The sequence below is a fragment of the Neovison vison genome, chromosome 2 (genome assembly GCF_020171115.1).
Source record: "Neovison vison isolate M4711 chromosome 2, ASM_NN_V1, whole genome shotgun sequence".
In the NCBI taxonomy this organism is placed as follows: Eukaryota; Metazoa; Chordata; class Mammalia; order Carnivora; family Mustelidae; genus Neogale; species Neogale vison.
In genome coordinates, this window is record NC_058092.1 from 129622719 (window position 1) to 129647610 (window position 24892).

A 24892-nucleotide genomic window follows, 5' to 3' on the forward strand; every position below is an offset into this window, starting at 1 on the left:
CTAACCCAAACCCTAACCCTGACCCTAATACAGTCTAAAGCTAACCGTAACCATAAATCTACATCTAACACTAACCCTAACACCAAACCCTAACCTTACCCTGAACCTAACCCTGACCCTAACTCTAACTCTAACCCTAACCCTGACCCAAACATAACCCTCATCCTCACACGAACCTTGCCACTAAACCAAAACCTGACTCTGAACCAAAATCTGACCATGTCCCTGACCTTCACCCTGACCCTGACACTGACCCTGACCCTAAACCTCAACCTCAACCTAACACTGACACAGAAGCTGACCCACAAACTAACCCTGACCCTGACTGTGAGCCAGACACTAAATCTAACCATAAACGTAAAGCTGACCCTGACCCTAACACCGGTCATGACCCGAAACCTAACGCTGACTTTAATTCTAAAACAACCCGTACCCCAAACCCTGACCCTGACCCAAACCCTGTCTAAACCTAACTCTCGACCTAACTCTAACCCTACCCCTAACCCTCCCATGAGGATTGCCTGGAGGATGAGAGCTCCTCAGATCTTTGGGGAGAGCTACACACTCCATACCATGTGGGGACATAACCTCGGACATCACCAGACAGATAGAGGCATGTGTGTTCGAGTGCTCCCATGCACAGACACACACACAGACTTACACACACACATACACACACAAACACCCCGCTCTGCCCAGCTAGGGGACCGAGGTGGACACCAAGGAAAATGGTGGATAAATAGGGTGAAAGAAGAAAGAGTTTGGAGAAGCTCAGCCATGGGGTCAGGGGCATCAGGACTCCTGGCCAGGACCGAGATCCAAAGCATGGGGAGTGGAGACAGGACGAGCTGATGGTCAAGGGGTCCCCAAGGGGACCAAGGGCTTCGCAAGGGCACTGGGTGGGGACAGTGTCTGGGCTCTGGTGTCCATCAGCACCCTGGACTACTGGAAGTAGGGAGAGGTAACCACCCTGTCTGAACAGAGCTACAACACCGAAGGTCTCCCCTTACTCTTCTATCAATGGGGCAATAGAGACAGGGTTTCCCTAGTCTCCCACAGGCTTGTAAAAGTGGCTGTTGGCCTGAATCTCTAATCGAGACCCACTGTGCTCCCAGTCTTGGGTACATGCTTTCTACTCCCTCGAGGTCCTTCTGAGCAGAAGACGGCCTGGAGGCTAGGGGGGCTGACATTATGAGCTTGCAGAATGTGGCAGAGCACTAGGCCCCTGGCCTGGGGACCAAGGTCAGGACCCTCCTTATTGCAGCATCAGGGTCCCCATTGGGAAGAGGTTACAGGGTCCGTGCTCTGCTCAGGGTGAGAAGGCCTTACTTACCAAGGAACCAAGCACCAGCACAGGAGAGGGAAACAGGGACAAGGGAGACAACGGCGGTTTCGTCCATCAGTTCTGGAGCCCATAGATCATGCTCCCGTGAGACACCAAAACGGAATGAGACCCTGACACAGAGACAAAGAAAAAGACAGAGACAGACACGGAACACAGGAGAGAAAGAACCAACAGAATTGCCAGACTTTCTTCCATCAGCTTGGAAATGACAGCCAAACATTTTGTCCCCTTATCAGTCCCACGGGCCATCCCTCCTAGGAGGATGGATGCGGGAATGCCCGCGGGCCACTATGGGGGCTGGCCAGTACATGGGCGCAGACGAGGCCTTTGGACCTAAACCTAATGGAAGTCCCGGGAAGTCTGTGTCCACAAGGTCAGAAGCCATGCACGGCCGCCAGGCTGTGGGGGATGGGATAGAGGCAGGAGGAGGGTGGTTTGTCTGGATCCCAGAAGAGATCCAGCCCTCTCTGGGCTATATTCCATTCCCCCGCCCAGTAGCAAGCACATCCGTGCCTTGGCAAGTGTGTGCACCAGACTCCTGGGAGAGCGGGGATGGAACGCATGGAGAGGGCCTACCCCTGATGGCATCCCCTGAAGAAGAAGCCAGAACATCCCCAATGTACAGACGGGGAGACTGAGGAGGCCCTGAGAGTGTCAGGTTGTGTCCGGGCTCACATTCCTGGGCAGGACCAGGAACCCGGTCTAACCCCAGCTCTGTTCCCTCCCATCGCAGACAATAGCTGCACTCAGGCCTCCCAGGGGTTGGCGAGAGGCTGTGTGTGGGTCACTGGATGGATAGTGCATGGGGTGGAGTGTGCGCCCTGAGAAGCTGGTTTAGGCGTGCCCTAAGGAAGGTCTGGACGGGAGCAGGAAGTCCGGTAAGGAGCCCCCAGGCAGTGTTGACCTTACTTCTCTGACGACAGAGCCCAATGGAATTGAAACTCACGTATCCAGGCACCCACATTCCAGAGAAAACCACCCTGCCCAGCTCATTTCAGGGCATAGCCTGAAGGAACCGACATGTTCTTGTGCTGTCTACCGAAGCCCAGAGTATGCAGGCAGGAGAGAGCTCGCCCGCCAGACAAGTCCCCTCACTGGGCAGGTCATGTCAGGCCTCCCCAACGCCTCTGGCCATATTGGCCAAAAAAATCAAAAGGTAACACCGAGGGGCTCAGAGTCAGAGAGTCCCACACCTTCTGATTGACCCATGTAGCCCTAGGTCTCCTCCGTGTGTGTGTGTGTGGGTGGGTGTGAAGAGAGCTCATCGGGGGTGGAGATGTCCAGAGCCGGAGCAGGCTTATGAGGGGTCCGATGCCTGGTTGACAGGTCATGTTCACGCCCCTGGTTAAGTCAGGCTAGCTGGGAGCGGGTGTGCCGCTGCACAATTTTGCCCAGGTTTCATCGTGAGTCCCTGTAGGGACTGCTCAATGACCCAGGTGCGGGGCTAACCCTAACACTATCACCTGACCCTGACTCTGATCCTGACCCTGACTATGAGCCTGACCCAAAACCTAACCCTAGCCCTGACCCTGACTCTGAACCTGACCGAGATCCTGACCCAAACCCTAATCCTAAATCTAAGCCTGATGCTGACCCTGATCCAGACCTTGATCCTAAACCTAACCTGACCTACTCTAACCCTGACTCATCACTAACCGTGAACCTGACTCTGACCCTAATCATAACCCTGACCCTAACCAAATCTTGACACTAACCATAACACTGACCGTACTTTGAGCCTGACCTTAACCATAACCCTAAAGGTAACCCTAACCCTGACCCTAATAAGGACTCTTAACCTAAACCTAAAGCTTACCTTAACCCTAACACTAAGCCCTACCCAACCCAACCCCTAACCCTGACACTATGCTGTCTAACCCCAAATCTAAACATAACCCTACTGCTAACCCTAACCCTAACCAAAAACTCAAACCATTCCCCTCAAACTAACTCTGATCCTGAACTGAAATTTGACCTTAAAACAAAGCCTGACCCTGACCTTAAACTGACTTAGGCCCTGACCTTCATTTGACTCTGATCCTGACCCTGACTCAAAACCTAACCCTAACCCTAACACTGACCCAAAACTAACTCTGCCCCTTTCCTGAACCTGGACCCTAAACCAAAGCATCACACTGACCCTAAATCTGACCCTGGCCTTGTCCTTCACACGGTCCGTGACCTTGACCCTAATCCTAATTATGAGCCAGTCTCAAGACTGACCCTAACCCTAAACCTGAACCTAACCCTAATCCATACTCTGACCCAGATCATGAGCCTGACTAGAATCCTAACCCAAAGCTAACCATGATCCTGACTATAATCATAACCCAGAATCTAAACGTAAAGCTGACCTTATCCTAACCATGACCCTAACCCTGACCTTGACCCTGACCCTAACAATGAACCTGACCCTAATCCTAACCTTAAACCTGACCCTTACTCTGACACAAACCCTAAACCTGACACTGACTGTGAGCCTGACCATAAACCTAACCCTAACCTAACCCTAACCCTGACCCCTACCATAAGCCTAACGATAACCCTGACCCTAACAATGTCTAACCATATCCCTGACCCGCACTCTAACACTAACATTAACCCTAACCCTAAATCTAACTGAAAACCCTGACACTGACACTAACTGTGAACCTGACCCAAACCTAACCAGCCCTGATCCTCAGCATGACCCTGACCATGACACAGAACCGAACCCTAACCTAAACCAAAGACTTAACAGGGACACTGATTCGGATCCTGAACTTAAACCTAACCCTGACCTTACACTAACCCTGACTCAGACCCTAACCGAGAGTCTCACCCTGACCTAACCTTGACCCTAACCCGAACCCTGACCTTGACTGTGAGCCTGACCCTAAACCTAACCTTAAATGTAACCCTAAACCCTGACCCTTATACGAACCCAGAACCTAAACTAATGATGAACCTAATGGTAAAACCAGACCCTACCCTAAACCAAACCCTAACCCTGACTCAAACACAGTCTATTGCTAACCCTAACCATAACCCTACTTCTAACACTAACCCTAACACCAAACCCTAACCTTACCCTAACCCTAACCCTAACCCTAACCCTGACTCTAACCCTATCCCTAACACTCACCCAAACATAACCCTCATCCTGACATGAACCTTGCCCCTAAACCAAAACCTGACCCTGACCCAAAAACTGACCCTGTCCCTGACCATCACCCTGAGGCTGACACTGACCCTACCCAAAACCTAACCCTCACCCTAACACATACCAAGAAACTGACCCTCACACTAACCCTGACCCTGACTGTGAGCCAGACCCTAAATCTAACCATAAACATGAAGCTGACCCTGACCCTAACACGGGCCATGGCCCGAAAGCTAACGCTGACCCTAAACCTAAAACAAACCCCTAACCCTAACCCTGACCCTGACCCAAACCATGTCTAAATATAACTCTCAACCTAACTCTAACCCTAACCCTAACCCTCCCATGAGGTTTGCCTGGAGGATGAGAGCTTCTCAGATCCTTGGGGAGAGCTACTCACCCCATCCCATATGGGGACATAATGTCGGACATCACCAGAAAGATAGACGCATATGTGTTTCAGCGCTCCCATGTACACAAACACACACACACACACACACACACACACACTGCTATGCCCAGCTAGGGGTCAGAGGTGGACACCAAGGGAATATGGTGCGTAAAAGGGTGAAAGAAGAAAAAGTTTGGAGAAAGCACGGATGGAGTCAGGGGCATCAGGACTCCTGGCCAGACCTGAGATCCAAAGCATGGGGAGTGGAGACAGGATGAGCTGATGGTCAAGGGGTACCCAAAGGGACCTTTGCAAGGGCACTGGGTGGAGACAGTGTCTGGCGTCTGATGTCCATCACCACCCTGGACTACTGGAAGTAGGAAGAGGTAACCACCCTGTCTGAACAGAGCTACAACACCGAAGGCCTCCCCTTACTCTTCTATCAATGGGCCATAGAGACAGGGTATCCCTAGTCTCCCACAGGCTTGTAAAAGAGCCGGTTGGCCTTGAATCTCTATTCGAGACCCACTGTGCTCCCAGTCTTGGGTACATGCTTTCTACTCCCTCGAGGTCCTTCTGAGCAGAAGACGGCCTGGAGGCTAGGGGGGCTGACATTGTGAGCTTGCAGAATGTGGCAGAGAACTAGGCCCCTGGCCTGGGGACCAAGGTCAGGACACTCCTTATTGCAGCTTCAGGGTCCCCATTGGGAAGAGGTTACAGGGTCCGTGCTCTGCTCAGGGTGAGAAGACCTTACTTTCCAAGGAACCAAGCACCAGCACAGGAGAGGGAAATAGGGACAAGGGAGACAACGGCGGTTTCGTCCATCAGCCCTGGAGCCCACAGATCCTGCTCCTGTGAGACACACCAAAACAGAGACAGACCCTGACACAGAGACAAAGACAAAAAAAGAGACAGACACTGAACACAGGAGGGAAAGAACCAGCAGAAGTGCCAAACTTTCCTCCATTAGCTTGGAAATGAAAGCCAAACATTTTGTCCCCTTATCAGTCCCATGGGCCATCCCTCTTAGGAGGATGGATGCGGGAATGCCCGCGGATCACTATGGGGCAGGCCAGTACATGGGCGCAGACGAGGCCCTTGGACCTCAACCTAATGGAAGTCCCGGGAAGTCTGTGTACACAAGGCCAGAAGCCATGCACTGCAACATTGCCACGGGGAATGGGATACAGGCAGGAGGAGGGTGGTTTTGCTGGATCCCAGAGGAGATCCAGGCCTCTATGGGCTATATTCCATTCCCCCGCCCATCAGCAAGCACACCCGTGCTTTGGCAAGTGTGTGCACCAGACTCCTGGGAGAGCAGGGATGGAACGCATGGAGAGGGCCTACCCCTGATGGCATCACCTGAAGAAGAAGCCAGAACACCGCCAATGTGCAGACGGGGAGACTGAGGAGGCACTGAGAGTCACAGGATGTGTCCGGGCTCACAGTCCTGGGCAAGAGCAGGAACTCGGTCTAACCCCAGCTCTGTTACCTCCCATCGGAGACAACAGCTGCACCCAGGCCTTCCAGGGGTTGGGGGGAGACTGTGTGTTGGTAACTGGATGGATATGACATGGGGTGGAGTGCAAGCCCTGAGCAGCTGGGGTAGGGGCACCCTCAGGGAGCTCTGGATGGGAGCAGGAAGTCCGGTAAGGAGCCCCCAGGCAGAGGTGACCTTACTTCCCTGACGACAGAGCCCAACGGTATTGGAACACACCTATACAGGCAGCCTCATTCCAGAGAAAACCACCTGCCCAGCTCATTTCTGGGCACAACCTGAAGGAAACGACATGTTCTTGTGCTGTCTACGGAAGCCCAGAGTATGCAGGCAGGGGAGTGCTCGCCCACCAGACAAGTCCCCTCACTGGGCAGGTCATGGCAGGCCTCCCGGACGCCTCTGGCCATATTGGCAAAAGAATCAAAAGATGATACTGAGGGGCTCAGAGTCAGAGAGTCCCACACCTTCTGATTGACCCGTGTAGCCCTAGGTCTCCTCCCTGTGTGTGTGTGAGTGTTTGTAAGGAGTGCTCATCGAGGGTGGAGATGTCCAGAGCAGGAGCAGGCTTATGAGGGGTCTGATGCAGGGTTGGCAGGTCATTTTCACGCCCCAGATTAAGGCAGGCTAGCTGGGAGCGGCTGTGCCACTGCACACTTTTGCCCAGGGTTTATCCTGAGACCCTGCAGGGACTGGTCAATGACCCAGGTGCGGGGCTAACCCTAACACTAACCCCTGACCGTGAACCTGACCCTGACCCTGCCTGTGAGCCTGACCCAAAACCTAAACCTAGCCCTGACCCTGACTCTGACACTGACCAAGATCCTGACCAAAATCCTAATCCTAAATCTAAGCCTGATGCTGACCCTGATCCAGACCCTGATCCTAAACCTAACCTGACCTACTATAACTCTGACTCATCCCTAATCATGACCCTGACTCTCACCCTAATCATAACCCTGACCCTAACCAAATCCTGACCCTAACCCTAACACTGACCGTACTTTGAGCCTGACCTTAACCATAACCCTAAAGGTAACCCTAACACTGACCCTATTAAGGACCCTTAACCTAAACCTAACGCTAACCCTAACCGTAACACTTACCGCTACCCGACCCAAACCCTAACCCTGACACTATGCTGTCTAACCCTAAAACTATACATAACCCTACTGCTAACCCTATCCCTAACCAAAAACTCAAACCGTTCTGCTGAAACTAACCCTGACCGTGAACCGAAATTTGACCCTAAAACAAAGCCTGACCCTGACCCTAAACTAACTCAGGCCCTGAACTTCACTTTGAATCAGACCCTGACCCTGATTCAACACCTAACACTGACCCTAACACTGGCCCCAAACTAACCCTGCCCCTGTCCAGCACCTGGACCGAACCAAAGCCTCACCCTGACCCTAAATCTGACCCTGGCCCTGACCTTCACAATGACCCTGACCCTGACCCTAATCCTAATTCTTACCCAGTCCTAAGCCTGACCCTAACCCTAAGCCTGACCCTAACCCTAACCGAACTCTGACCCAGATCGTGAGCCTGACCAGAACCCTAACCCAAAGCTAACTATGATCCTGACTATAATCATAACCCAGAATCTAAACCAAAAGCTGCCCTTAGCCTAACCATGACCCTAAACTTGACTTTGACCCTGACCCTAACACTGAACCTGAATTTAATCCTAACCCTGACCCTGACCCTTACTCTGACATAAACCCTAAACCTGACACTGACTGTGAGCCTGACCATAAACCTAACCCTGACCTAACACTAACCCTTACCCCTACCTTAAGCCTAACGATAACCCTGACCCTAACAATGTCTACCCCTACCCCTGACCCTCACACTAACCCTAACATTAACCCTAACCCTAAATCTAATCGAAAACGCTGACCCTGACCCTGACTGTGAACCTGACCCAAACCTAAGCAGGCCTTATACTCACCATGACCTTGACCATGAGCCAGACCCGAACCCTAACCTAAACCAAAGCCTAACGCTGACACTGATTCGGACCCTGAACTTAAACCTAACCCTGACCTTACACTAACCAAGACTCACACCCTAACCAAGAGTCTGACCCTGACCTAACGTTGACCCTAGGCCGAAACCTGATCTTGACTGTGAGCCTGACCCTAAACCTAACCCTAAATGTAACCCTAAACCCAGACCCTTCTACGGACCCAGAACCTAAAACTAACGCTGAACCTAATGGTAAAACTAAACCCTGCCGTAACCAAACCCTAACCCTGACCCAAACACAGTCTAATGCTAACCCTAACCATAACCCTACTTCTAACACTAACCCAAACACCAAACCCTATCCTTACCCTGAACCTAAACCTGACTCTAACCCTAACCCTAACCCTCACCCAAACATAACCCTCATCCTGACACAAAGCTTGCCCCTAAACCAAAACCTGACCCTGACCCAAAATCTGACCCTGTCCCAGACCTTCACCCTGAGGCTGACACTGACCCTGACCGAAAACCTGACCCTCACACTAACACTGACCCTGAAGTTGACCCTCCCACTAACCCTACCCTGACTGTGAGCCAGACCCTAAATCTAACCATAAACATAAAGCTGACCCTCCCCTAACACGGGCCATGACCCGAAACCTAACGCTGACCCTAACCTTAACACAAACCCCTAACCATAACCCTGACCCTGACTCAAACCCTGTCTAAATATAACTCTCAACCTAATTCTAACCCTACCCCTTGACTCCCATGAGGTTTTCCTGGAGGATGAGTGCTCCTCAGATCCTTGGGGAGAGGTACACACCCCATCCCATGTGGGGTCATAACGTCGGACATCACCAGACAGATAGAGTCATATGTGTTTTAGCGCTTCATACACACACACACACACACACACACACACACACACACACACACATACACACACACACCGCGCTCTGCCCAATAGGGGTCAGAGGTGGACACCAAGGGAAAATGGTGGGTAAAAATGGTGAAAGAAGAAAGAGTTTGGAGACAGCTGGGACATGGCGTCAGGGGCATCAGGAATCCTGGCCAGGACCGAGATCCAAAGCATGGGGAGTTGAGACAGGACAAGCTGATGGTCAAGGGATCCCCAAGGGACCCAAGGGCTTTGCAAGGGCACTGGGTGGGGAGAGTGTCTGGGGTCTGGTGTCCATCACCACCCTGGACTACTGGAAGTAGGAAGAGGTAACCACCCAGTCTGAATAGAGCTACAACACCGAAGGAATCCCCTTATTCTTCTATCAGTGGGGCCATAGAGACAGGGTGTCCCGAGTCTCCCACAGGCTAGTAAAAGAACCTGTTGGCCTTGAATCTCTATTCGAGACCCACTGTGCTCCCAGTCTTTGGTACATGCTTTCTACTCCATCGAGGTCCTTCTGAGAAGAAGACTGCCTGAGGCTCGTGGGGCTGACATAGTGAGCTTGCAGAATGTGGCAGAGCAATAGGCCCCTGGCCTGGGAACCAAGGTCAGGACCCTCCCTGTTGCAGCTTCAGGGTCCCCATTGGGAAGATGTTCCCCAGTCCGTGCTCTGCTCAGGGTGAGAAGGCCTTACTTACCAAGGAACAAAGCACCAGCACAAGAGAGGGAAACAGGGACAAGGGAGACAACGGCAGTTTCGTCCATCAGCCCTGTGGCCCACAGATCCTGCTCCTGTGAGACACAACAAAAGAGACACAGACCCTGACACAGAGACAAAGACAAAGACAGAGACAGACACTGAACACAGGAGAGAAAGAACCAGCAGAAGTGCCAGACTTTCCTCCATCAGCTTGGAAATGACAGCCAAATATTTTGTCCCCTTATCAGTCCCACGAGCCATCCCTCCTAGGAGGACGGATGCGGGAATGCCCGCGGACCACTATGGGGGCTGGCCAGTACATGGGCGCAGACGAGGCCCTTGGACCTCAACCTAATGGAAGTCCCAGGAAGACTGTGTCCACAAGGTAAGAAGCCATGCACTGCAACCTTGCCACGGGGGATGGGATACAGGCAGGAGGACGGTGGTTTTGCTGGATCTCAGAGGAGATCCAGGCCTCTCTGGGCTAAATTCCATTACCCCGCCCATCACCAAGTACATCCATGCCTTGGCAAGTGTGTGCACCAGACTCCTGGGAGAGCGGGGATGGAACGCATGGAGAGGGCTTACCCCTGATGGCATCCCCTGATGAATAAGCGAGAACACCCCCAATGTGCAGATGGGGAGACTGAGGAGGCCGTGAGTGTCACAGGTTGTGTCCAGACTCACATTCCTGCCAGGAGCAGGAACCTGGTCTAACCCCAGCTCTGTTTCCTCCCAGATGAGACAACAGCTGCAGCAAGGCCTCCCAGGGGTTGGGGTGAGGCTGTGTGTGGGTCACTGGATGGACAGGGCATGGGGTGGATTGTGAGCCCTGAGCAACTTGAGTAGGGGGGCCCTCAGGGAGCTCTGGATGGGAGCAGGAAGTCCGGTAAGGAGCCCCCAGTCAGTGGTGACCTTACTTCCCTGACGACAGAGCCCAAAGGAATTAGAACCCACGTATCCAGGCACCCACATTCCAGAGAAAACCACCCTGCCCAGCTCATTTCTGGGCACAGCCTGAAGGAAACGACATGTTCTTGGGCTGTCTACCGAAGCCCAGAGAATGCAGGCAGAGGAGAGCTCGCCCGCCAGACAAGTCCCTCACTGAGCACGTCATGTCAGGCCTCCCCGACGCTTCTGGCCTTATTGGCAAAAAGAATCAAAAGGTGACACCGAGGGGCTCAGAGTCAGAGAGTCCCACACCTTCTTATTGACCCGTGGAGCCCTAGGCCTCCTCCCTGTGTGTGTGTGTGTATGTGTGTGTGTGTCTGTGTGTGTCTGTGTGTAAAGAGAGCTCTTCGGGGGTGGAGATGTCCTGAGCACGGGCAGGCTTATGAGGGGTCTGATGCCTGGTTGGCAGGTCATGTTCACGCCCCAGGTTAAGGCAGGCTAGCTGGAAGCGGGTGTGCCCCTGCACACATTTGCGCAGGGTTTATCCTGAGACCCTGCAGGTACTGGTCAATGACCCAGGTGTGTTGCTAACCGTAACACTAACCCCTGACCCTGACCCTGACCCTGAACGTGACTGTGATCCTGACACAAAACCTAACCCTAGCCCTGAACCTGACTCTGACCCTGACCGAGATACTGACCCAAACCCTCATCCTAAATCTAAGCCTGATGCTGACCCTGATCCAGACCTTGATCCTAAACCTAACCTGACCTACTCTAACCCTGACTCATCACTAACCGTGAACCTGACTCTGACCCTAATCATAACCCTGACCCTAACCAAATCCTGACCCTAACACAACACTGACCGCACTTTGAGCCTGACCTTAACCATAACCCTAAAGGTAACTCTAACCCTGACCCTAATAAGGACCCTTAACCTAAACCTAACTTTGACCTTAACCCTAACACTAACCTATTCCCAACCCTAACCCTGACACTATGCTGTCTGACCAAAAAACTATACATAACCCTACAGCTAACCCTAACCTAACAAAAAACTCTAACCGTTCCCCTGAAACTAACTCTGACCCTGAACCGAAACTTGACCCTAAAACAAAGCCTGACCCTGACCCTAAACTGACTCGGGTCCTGACCTTCACTTTGACTCAGACCCTGGCCCTGACTCAAAATCTAACCCTGACCCTAACACTGACCCAAAATTAACCCTGCCCCTGTCCCGAACCAAGACCCTAAACCAAAGCCTCACCCTGACCCTAAATCTGAAACTGGCCCTGACTTTCACACTGACCCTGACCCTGACCCTAATCCTAAGCCTGACCCAGACTAAGCATGACCCTAACCCTAACCCTGACCCTAACCCTAACCCTAACTCTGACCCAGATCGTGAGCCTAACCAGAACCCTAACCCAGAGCTAAACATGATCCTGACTATAATCATAACCCAGAATCTAACGTAAAGCTGACCTTATCATAACCATGACCCTAACCCTGACCATGACCCTGACCCTAACACTGAACCTGACCCTAATCCTAACCCTGACCGTGACCCTTACTCTGACACAAACCCTAAACCTGACAATGACTGTGAGCCTGACCATAAACCTAACCCTAACCTAAACCTAACCCTGACCCCCACCTTAAGCCTAACAATAACCCTGACCCTAACAATGTCTAACCCTACCCCTGAACCTCACTCTAACCCTAACATTAGCCCTAACCCTAAATATAACCGAAAACCCTGACCCTGACCCTGACTGTGAACCTGACCCAAACCTAAACAGCCCTGATCCTCACCATGACCCAACCATGAGCCAGACCCGAACCCTAACCTAAACAAAAGCCTAACGCTGACACTGATTCAGACCCTGAACTTAAACCTAACCCTGACCTTACACTAACTCTGTCTCAGACCCTAACCAAGAGTCTGACCCTGATCTAATATTGACCCTAACCCGAACCCTGACCTTGACTGTGAGCCTGAACCTAAACCTCACCCTAAATGTAACCCTAAACCCTGACCTTTCTACCGACCCAGAACCTAAAACTAACGCTGAACCTAATGGTAAATCTAAACCCTACCCTAACCCAAACCCTAACCCTGACCCTAACACAGTCTAACGCTAACCCTAACCATAACCCTACTTCTAACACTAACCCTAACACCAAACACTACCCTTACCCTGAACCTAACGCTGACCCTACCCTAACCCTAACCCTCACCCAAACATAACACTCATCCTGACACGAACCTTGCCCCTAAACCAAAACCTGACCCTGACCCAAAATCTGACGCTGTCCCTGACCTTCACCCTGATCCTGACACTGACCCTAAACCAAAACCTAACCCTCAACATAACACTGGCCCAGAAGGTGACCCTCACACTAACCCTGAACCTGACTGTGAGCCAGACCCTAAATCTAAACTTAAACGTAAAGCTGACCCTGACCCAAACACGGGCCATGACCCGAAACCTAACACTGACCCTAACCCTAACACAAACCCCTAACCCTATCCCTGACCCTGACCCTAACCCTGTCTAAACCTAACTCTCAACCTGACTCTAACCCTACCCCTAAAACTCCCATGAGGTTTGCCTGGAGGATGAGAGCTCCTCACATCCTTGGGGAGAGCTACTCACCCCATCCCATGGGGGACATAACGTCGGACATCACCAGACAGATAGAGGCATATGTCTTTGAGCACTCCCATGCACACACACAGACACACAGACACACACACACACACACACACACACACACAAACACACACTCCGCTCTGCCCAGCTACGGGGCAGAGGTGGACACCAAGGAAAATGGTGGGTAAAAAGGGTAAAAGAAGAAAGAGGTTGGAGACAGCTCAGCCATTGGGTCAGGGGCATCAGGACTCCTGGCGAGGACCGAGATACAAGGCATGGGGAGTGGAGACAGGACGAGCTGATGATCAAGGGGCCCAAGGGCTTTGCAAGGGCACTTGGTGGGGACAGTGTCTGGGGTCTGGTGTCTATCACCACCCTGGACTACTGGAAGTAGGAAGAGGTAACCAAACTGTATGAACAGAACTACAACACCGAAGGACTCCCCTTACTCTTCTATCAATGGGGCAATAGAGACAGGGTATCCCTAGTCTCCCACAGGCTTGTAAAAGTGCCTGTTGGCCTTGAATCTCTATTCGAGACCCACTGTGCTCCCAGTCTTGGGTACATGATTTCTATACCCTCGAGGTCCTTCTGAGCAGAAGACGGCCTGGAGGCTCGGGGGGCTGACATTGTGAGCTTGCAGAATGTGGCAGAGCACTAGGCCCCTGGCCTGGGGACCAAGGTCAGGACACTCCTTGTTGCAGCTTCAGGGTCCCCATTGGGAAGAGGTTCCAGAGTCCATGCTCTGCTCAGGGTGAGAAGGCCTTACTTACCAAGGAACCAAGCACCAGGACAGGAGAGGGAAACAGGGACAAGGGAGACAATGGCGGTTTCGTCCATCAGCCCTGGAGCCCACAGAACTGCTCCTGTGAGACACACCACAACAGAGACAGACCCTGGCACAGAGACAAAGACAAAGACAGAACAGACACTGAACACAGGAGAGAAAGAACCAGCAGAAGTGCCAGAGTTTCCTCCATCAGCTTGGAAATGACAGCCAAACATTTTGTCCCCTTATCAGTCCCACGAGCCATCCCTCCTAGGAGGACGGATGCGGGAATGACCGCGGACCACTATGGGGGCTGGCCAGACGAGGCCCTTGGACCTCAACCTAATGGAAGTCCCGGGAAGTCTGTGTCCAAAAGCTCAGAAGCCATGCACTGCAAACTTGCCACGGGGGATGGGATACAGGCAGGAGGAGGGTTGTTTACCCGGATCCCAGAGGAGATCCAGGCTTCTCTGGGCTATATTCCATTCCCCCGCCCATCAGCAAGCACACTCGTGACTTGGCAAGTGTGTGCACCAGACTCCTGGGAGATCGGGGATGGAACGCATGGAGAGGGCCTACCCCTGATGGCATCCCCTGAAGAAGAAGCCAGAACACCCCCAATGTACAGACGGGGAGACTGAGGAGGCCCTGAGAGTCACAGGATGTGTCCGGGCTCACAGTCCTGGGCAAAAGCAGGAACCTGGTCTAACCCCAGCTCTGTTCCCTCCCAGCGGAGACAACAGCTGCACCCAGGCCTCCCAGGGGTTGGTGAGAGGCTGTGTGTGGGTCACTGGATGGACAGGGCATGGGGTGGAGGGTGAGCCCTAGGCAGATGGGGTAGTGGCACCCTCAGCGAGCTCTGGATGGGAGCAGGAAGTCCGGTAAGAAGCCCCCAGTCAGTGGTGACCTTACTTCCCTGACGACAGAGCCCAACAGAATTGGAACCCACGTATCCAGGCACCCACATTCCAGAGGAAACCACCCTGCCCAGTTCATTTCTGGGCACAGCCTGAAGGAAACGACATGTTCTTGTGCTGTCTACCGAAGCCCAGAGAATGCAGGCAGTGGAGAGCTCGCCCACTAGAGAAGTCCCCTTACTGGGCAGGTCATGTCAGGCCTCCCTGACGCTTCTGGCTGTATTGGCAAAAAGAATCAAAAGGTGACACCGAGGGGCTCAGAGTCAGAGAGTCCCACACCTTCTGATAGACCCGTGTAGAACTAGGTCTCCTCTGTGTGTGTGTGTGTGTGTGTGTGTGTGTGTGTGTGTGTGTGTGTGTCTGTTGTTTGTAAAGAGAGCTCATTGGGGGTGGAGATGTCCTGAGCAGGAGCAGGCTTATGAGGGGTCCAATGCCTGGTTGGCAGGTCATGTTCACGCCCCAGGTTAAGGCAGGCTAGCTGGGAGCGGGTGTGCCTCTGCACACTTTGACCAGGGTTTTCCAGAGACCTTGCAGGGACTGGTCAAAGACGCAGGTGCGGGGCTAACCCTAACACTAACCCCTGACCCTGACCCTGACCCTGACCCTGACCCTGACTGTGAGCCTGACCCTAAAGCTAACCCTAGCCCTGACCCTGACTCTGACCCTGACCAAGATCCTGACCCAAACCCTAATCCTAAATCTAAGCCTGAGCTGACCCTGATCCAGACCCTGATCCTAAACCTCACCTGACCTACTCGAACCGTGACTCATCCCTAACCGTGACCCTGACTCTGACCCTAAACATAACCCGGACCCTAACCAAATCCTGACCCTAACCCTAACACTGACCGTACTTTGAACCTGACCTTAACTGTAACACTAAATTTAACCCTAACCCTGACCCTAATAAGGACCCTTAACCTAAACCTAACGCTGACCCTAACCCTAACACTAACCCCTACCCAACACAACACCTAATCCTGACACTATGCCGTATAACCGTAAAACTAAACATAACCCTACTGCTAACCCTAAACCTAACAAAAAACTCAAACTGTTCCCCTGAAACTAACCCTGACCCTGAACCGAAATTTGACCCTAAATCAAAGCCTGACCCTGCCCCTAAACAGACTCTGGCCCTGACCTTCACTTTGACACTGACCCTGACCCTGACTCTAAACCTAACCCTGACTCTAACACCGACCCAAAACTATCCCTGCCTCTGACCTGAACCTTGACCCTAAACCAAAGCCTCATCGTGAGCCTTTATCTGATCCTGTCCCTGAACTTCACACCGACCCTAACCCTGACCCTAATTCAAAGCCTGACACAGTCCTAAGCCTGACCCTAACCCCAACCCTGACCGTGACTGTGTTCCCGAACCTAACCGTAATCCTAAAGGTAACCCTATCCCTGATCTAATATCGACCATGAACCTAAACCTAATGCTGAGGCTAAACCTAACACTAAACCGTACCCTAAACCAAACCCTAACCTTAACCTTAACGCTGTCTAACCCTAACCCTAACCATAACCATACTTCTAACCCTAATCCTCACCCCAAACCCAAACCTTTCCCCTAAACCTAACCCTGACACTGAACCGAACATTGACCCTAAGCCAAATCCTGACCCTGACTATAAACCGGAACCCGGCCCAGACCTTCACCTGACCCTGACCCTAAACCTAACCCTGACAATAGCACTGACCCAAAACTAACCCTGTCCCTGAGCTGAATGTGGACCCTAAACCAAAACGTGATCCTGATCCTAAACCTGACACTGGCCCTGAACTTCACCCTGACACTGACCCAGACCCTGAACATAAACCTAAACCTAACCCTAACGGTGACCCTGACCCTGACCCTAACACTAACCCTGAAGCTGACTGTGAGTCTGACCCTAACTGTAACCCTAAACGTAACCCCGACCCTGACCCTGACATGGACCATGACACGAAACATAACAATGACGCTAAACCTACCACTAACCCCTAAACCTAATGCTGACCCTGACCCTAACCCGGTCTAACATAACCCTCAAAGTAACTCAATTTCTCACCCTAACCCCATACTTTAACCCTAACCCTGACCCTATCCCTGACTCTGATCTAACTTTAACCCTGAACTTTGCCTAAACTTGACCATGATCCGAACCTTGACCCTAAACAGAACCCTGGCCCTCACCCTAAACCTACCCTGGCCCTGACCCTAATCTGACCTTAACACTGACACTGATGCTGACCTTAAACCTAACTCTGACCCAGACCGTGAGCCTGACCAGAACCCTAACCCTAATGTTAACCTGATCCTGACCCTAATCATAACCCAGAATCTAAACGTAAAGCTGACTTTATCCTAACCATGACCCTAACACTGACCCTAACCCTTGCACTGAACCTAACCCTAATCCTAACCCTGAACCTGACCATTACAATGACACTAAACCTAACCATGACACCGACTGTGAGCCTGACCATAAACCTAAACCTGAACCTAAAATTAACCCTGACCCCTACCCTAAGCCTAACAATAACCCTCACCGTAACAATGTCTAACCCTAAACCAGACCCTAACTCTACACCTAAACTTAACCCTAAGCCAAAAACTAACCGAAAACGCTGACCCTAATGCTGTGAGTTTGACCCAAACCATAACCAGTCATGACCCTGACCCAGACCCTGACCATGAGCCAGACCCGAACCCTAACCTAAACCAAAGCCTAATGCTGACCCTGATTAGGACCCTGAACTTAAACCTAACCCTGACCTTACACTAACCCTGACTCAACCCCTAACCGAGAACCTGACCCTGACCTAACCTTGACTCTACCCCTAACCCTGACCATGACTGTGAGCCTGACCCTAACCCTAACCCTAAATGTAACCCTAATAGCTGACCCTAGTACGAACCCAGAACCTATAACTAAAGCTGACCCTAACGGTAAAACGAAACCCTACCCTAACCAAAACCCTAACCCTGACCCAAACACAGTCTAACCCTAACCCTAACGGTAACCGTACTTCTAACCCTAACCCTAACACCATACCCTAACCTTTCCCCTGACCCTAACTCTAACCCTAAACCTGACCCAAACCTAACCCTAACCCTGACCTGAAACTTGCCCCTAAACCATTCCTGACACTGACCCTAAATCTGACCTCATCCCTGACCATCACCCTGACCCTGACCCTGACCCTGAACCTAAACCTAACCCTCACCCTAACACTGACCCAGAACCTGACCCTCACACCAACCCTGACCCTGACTGTGAGCCTGATTCTAAACCTAACCATAAACGTACACCTGACCCTAACCCTAACACAGGCCATGACCCGAAACATAACGTTGACACTAACCCTAACACTAACCCCTAACCCTAACCCTGACCCAAACCCTGTCTAAAACTAACCCTCAACCTAACTCTAACCATAACCCTAATCCTCCCATGAGGTTTGCATGGAGGATGAGAGCTTCTCAGATCCTCGGGGAGGGCTACCCACCCATCCCATGTGGGGACATGACTTCGGACATCCCCAGATATCTAGAGGCATATGTGTTTGAGCGCTTCAATGCAACACACACACACACACACACACACACACACACACACACACCGCTCTGCCTAGCTAGGGGACAGAGGTGGACACCTAGGGAAAATTGTGGGTAAAAAGGGTGAAAGAAGAAAGAGGTTGGAGAAAGCTCGGCCATGGGGTCAGGGGCATCAGGACTCCTGGCCAGGACCGAGATCCAAAGCATGGGGTGTGGAGACAGGACGAGCTGATGGTCAAGGTGTCCCCAAGGGGCCCAAGGGCTTTGCAAGGGCACTGGGTGGGGACAGTGTCTGAGGTCTGGTGTCCATCACCACCCTGGACCACTGGAAGTAGGAAGAGGTAACCACCATGTCTGAACAGAGCTACAACACCGAAGGCCTCCCCTTACTCTTCTATCGATGGGGCAATAGAGACAGGGTGTCCCTAGTCTCCCACAGGCTTGTAGAAGAGCCTGTTGGCCTTGAATCTCTATCCGAGACCCACGGTGCTCCCAGTCTTGGGTAAATGCTTTCTACTCCCTCGAGGTCCTTCTAAGCAGAAGACGGCCTCGAGGCTTGGGGGACTGACATTGTGAGCTTGCAGAATGTGGCAGAGCACTAGGCCCCTGGCCTGGGAACCAAGGTCAGGATTGTCCTTCTTGCAGCATCAGGGTCCCCATTGGGAAGAGGTTACAGGGTCCGTGCTCTGCTCAGGGTGAGAAGGCCTTACTTACCAAGGAACCAATCACCAGCACAGGAGAGGGAAACAGGGACAAGGGAGACATCGGCGGTTTCGCCCATCAGCCCTGGAGCCCACAGTTCCTACTCCTGTGGGACACACACGAACAGAGACAGACGCAGATGCAGACACAGAGACAATGACAAAGACAGAGACAGACACTGAACACATGAGAGAGGGAACCAGCAGAAGTGCCAGACTTTCCTCCATCAGCTTGGAAATGACAGCGAAACATTTTGTCCCCTTATCAGTCCCACAGGCCACCCATCCTACGAGGATGGATTCGGGAATGCCCGCGGACCACTGTGGGGGCTGGCCAGTACATGGGAGCAGGCTAGGTCCTTGGTACTCAAAGTAATGGAAGGCCCTGAGGTTTGTATCCACAAGTACAGAAGCCATGCACTGCAACCTTGTCACGGTGGATGGGATTCAGGCAGGAGAAGGGTGGTTTTGCTGGATCCCAGAGGAGATCCAGGCCTCTCTGGGCTATGTTCCATTCCCCCGCTCATCCCCAGGCACACCCATGCCTTGTCAAGTGCGTGCACCAGACTCCTGTGAGAGCGAGGATGGAACGCATGGAGAGGGCATACCCCTGATGGCATCCCCAGAAGAAGAAGCCAGAACACCCCCAATGTCCAGTCGGGGAGGCTGAGGAGGCCCTGAGAGCCACAGGATGTGTGCGGGCTCACAGTCCTGGGCAGGAGCAGGAGCCTGGCCTGAACCCAGCTCTGTACCCTCCCAGCGGGGACAACAGCTGCACCCTGGCCTCCCAGGGGTTGGGGGAGGCTGTGTTGGGTTCACTGGATGAACAGGCATGGGGTGGAGTGTTTGCCTTGAGCAGGGGGAAGGGGAGCCCTCAGGGAAGTGTGGTGGGAGCAGGAAGTCCGGTAAGGAGCCCCCAGGCAGTGGTGACCTCACATTCCTGACAACAGAGCCCAAAAGAATTGGAACCCACGTATCCAGGCACCCACATTCCAGAGAAAACACGCCAGCCAAGCTCATTTCTGGGCACATCCTGAAGGAGCGACATGTGCTTGTGCTTTCTACCGAAGCCCAGAGATTGCTGGCAGAGGAGAGCTCACCCGCCAGACACGCCCCCTCACTGGGCAGGTCATGTCAGACTTTCCCCATGCCTCTGCCCTTTGGCTAAAAGAATCAAAAGGTGACACGGGGGGGCTCAGAGTCAGAGTGTCCCACATTTTCTGATGAACCCGTGTAGTCCTAGGTATTCTCCCGGTGTGTGTGTGTGTGTGTGTGTGTGTGTGTGTGTGTGTGTGTAAAGAGTGTTCCTCGGGGATGGAGACGCCCCGAGCAGGATTAGGCTGATGAGGGTTCAGATGCCTGGTGGGCAGGTCATGTTCACACCACAGGTTAAAGCTGGCTAGGTGGGATCGGGTGTGGGGGCTGCACTCTTCTGCCCAGGGTTTATCCTAAGACCCTGCAGGGACGGGTCAATGACCCAGGTGCGGGGCTAACCCTAACACTAAGCCCTAACCCTGACACTGACACTGACCCTCACTGTGAGCCTGACCCAAAACCTTACCCTAGGCCTGACCTGACCTTGACACTGACCGATCCTGACCCGGACCCTAATCCTAAATCTAAGCCTGATGCTGACCCTGAACCGGACCCTGAACCTAAACCTAACCCTGACCATACCCTAACCCTGACCCTGACCATGGCCCTAATCCTAACCCTGACCCTGACCTAACCCTGATCTTAACCCAAAACCTGACCATGACTGTGAGCCTGACCCTAATACTAACCTTAAAGGTAAGCCTAACCCTGACCCTATTACGGAATCTGAATCTAAACCTAACGCTGATCCAAACCTTAACACTAACCCCTACCCTAAACCAAACCCTAACCCTGTCCCTAATGTTGTCTAATCCTAACCCTAAACATAACCCTACTTCTAATTTTACACCCAACCCCAAACCCAAACCATTCCCCTGAACCAAACCCTGACCCTGAACTGAAACTTGACTCTAAACCAAAGCGTGACCCTGGCCCTAAACCTGATCCTTGCCCTGACCTTCACCCTGACCCTTACCCTGACCCTGACCCTAAACCTAACCCTGACCCTAACACTGACCCAAATCTAACCCTGTCCCTAAATCGAACCTGGTTCCTAAACCAAAGTCTGACGCTGACCCTCAACCTGACCCTGGCCCTGACCTTCACCCTGACCTTGACTTTGACCCAGACCCTAAACCTAACCCTGACCCTCACAGTGAACTTGACCCTGACAGTGACTTGACTCTAACCCTAATCCTAAATGTAACCCTGAAAAAGACCCTAACATGGGCCCTGACCAAAAACCTAATGCTGACCTTAACCCTAACACTAGAAGAAGAAGCCAGAACACCCCCAATGTCCAGTCGGGGAGGCTGAGGAGGCCCTGAGAGCCACAGTCCTGGGCAGGAGCAGGAGCCTGGCCTGAACCCAGCTCTGTGCCCTCCCAGCGGGGACAACAGCTGCACCCAGGCCACCCAGGGGTTGGGGGGAGGCTGTGTTGGGTTCACTGGATGGACAGGCATGGGGTGGAGAGTTTGCCTTGAGCAGGGGGGAGGGGAGCCCTCAGGGAAGTGTGGTGGGAACACTAACACCTAACCATAACCCTGACCCTGACCCTAACCCGGAATAAACCTAATCCTCAACCTAACTCTAACCCTAACCCTAAACAGAAACTTTAACACTAACCGTGACAGTATCCTTGACCCTGTCCATAACCTTAACCCTGAACTTTGCCTATTCCTGACCCTGAACCTAACCTTGACTCTAAACAGAACCCTGACCCTGACCCTATACCGAACCCTGGCCCTGACCATAACCCTGACCCTAAAACTGACGTGACCCTACCTTAATCCTAACTCTGACCCAGACCGTGAGCCTCACCAGAACCGTAAACCTAAAGCTAATCCTGTACCTACCGTAATCCTAACCCAGAACCTAAACGTAAAGCTGACTTACCCTAACCAAGACTCTAACCCTGACCCAAACCTTGACCCTATCACTGAAACTGAACCTAATCCAAACACTGACCCTGACAATTACTCTGACACAAACACTAACCCTGAAGAGGATGTGAGCCCGACCCTAAACCTAACCCTGAACCTAAACCTATCCCTGACCCCTACCTTAACCCTAATGCTAACCCTGACCCTAATGACGTCTAACCCTAACCCTGACCTAACACTAACCCTAAACTTAACTCTAATCCTAACACTAACCCTAACCCTGACCCTGACCCGGACTGTGAGACTGACCCAAACCATAATCCTAGCCATAACACTGAACCTGTCCCAAATCATGATCCTGACCTGAACCCTAAGCCTAAACCTAAGCCTGACGCTGACCCTGATTTGGACCAGGAACATAAACCTAACACTGACCCTACACTAACCCTGACTCAGACCATAAACGAGACCTTGACTCTGACCTAAACTTGACCCTAACCCTAACCCTGACAGTGACAGTGAGCTGACCCTAACCCTAACCCTAAAGGTAACCCTAACCCTGACCCTAATATGGACCCTGAACCTATACCTAATGCTGAACCTAACCCTAACACTAACCCCTAACCTAACCCAAACCTTAACCCTTACCCTAACACTATCTAACCCTAACCCTAAACCTAACCCCACTTCTAACCCTAACCCTAACACCAAAACCAAACGTTTCCCCTGAACCTAACCCTGACCCTGAACCGAACCTTGACCATAAACAAAAGCCTAACACTGACACTCAACCTGACCCTGGGCCTGGCCTTCACCCAGACCCTGACCCTAAACATAACCCTGACCCTCACCCTAACCATAACCCTGACACTGACAGTGAGCCTGACCTTAACCCTAACCCTAAATGTAACCCTGACCTGACCCTAACACAGGCCCTGACCCGAAACCTAACGCTGACCCTAACACTAATACTAACCCCTAACCATAACCCTGACCATGACCCTAACCCGGTCTAAACCTAACCCTCAACCTAACACTAACCCTAACCCTAACCCCAAATTTAATCCTAAACCAGACCCTATCACTGACCCTGACCATAACCTTCTGCCTGAACTTTGCCTAAACCTGACCCTGAACGTAACCTTGACCCTAAACAGAAGCCTGACCCTGACCAGACCCTAACGCCAAATTTAAACCTAACCCATAAGCTATCACTGACCCTGACCATAACCTTATCCCTGAACTCTGCCTATGACTGACCCTGAACGTAACGTTGACCCTAAACAGAAGCCTGAACCTAACCCTAAACCGAATCCAGGACCTGACCTTAACCCTGACCCTAAACCTGACCCTGACCTGGAACGCAAACCAACTCTGACCCAGACCGTGAGTCAGACCAGAACCATAACCCTAAAGTTAACCCTGATGCGGACCCTAATCCTAACACAGAACCTAAACGTAAAGCTGACCATGCCCTAACCATGACCCGAAACCTGACCCTGACCCTAATCCTAACACTGTACCTGACCCTAATCTTAACCCTGACACTTACTCTGACACTAACCATAACCCTGACACTGACTGTGAGCCTGATCCTTAACCTAACCCTAACCTAACCCTAACCCTGACCCCAAATTTAAACCTAATACCAACTCTGACCCTAACGACATCTAACACAAAACCTGACCCTAACTCTAACCCTACCCTTAAACCTAACTGTAACACTAACCCCTAACCTAACCCAAACCCTAACCATGACCCTAACTCTGTCTAACCCTAGCCCTAACGATAACCCTACTTCTAACACTAACCCTAACCCCAAACCCAAACCTTTCCCCTGAACCTAACCCTGACCATGACCCTAACACTAACCCTAACCATGAACCAAACCTAACCCTGAACCTGACCTGAACCTTGCCCGAAACAAAACCTGACCCTGACCCTAAATCTGAACCTGGCCCTGAAATTCATCCTGACCCTGACCCTGACACTAAACTGAACCCTGACCCTAACACTGACCCTAACACTGACCCTGAACCTAACCTTAAACCTAAACTGAACCCAGGCCCTGACCCTAACACTAACCCTGGCCCTGACCCTGACCTTGTCTCTGAACATAACCCTGGCCCTAACCCTAACTCTAACCTTAACCCTGACTCTCACCCTAACCCTAACGGTAACCCTCACCCTAACCCAAAACCCTAACACAAACCCTAACCTTCCCTGTCCTCCTTCCCACCCAATGACTCAAGCCAGGAATAAATCTAAGGACAAGCTAGACCTCTGTCTCAGGGAATAACCAGGAAGAGCAAGCAGGGGGAGAGAGAAGTGGAAGGGGCCCACTGATTTCCCTGCCCTGACTTGGCCTCCACTGATGTCTCCAAGTCCTCTGGCTCAACCCCACCTTGAGCGGGACCCTGGGAGGTATTCTGAATTCTAGGCCAGCTGGGTGGGGAGTACTTGATGACCTTTGCATCC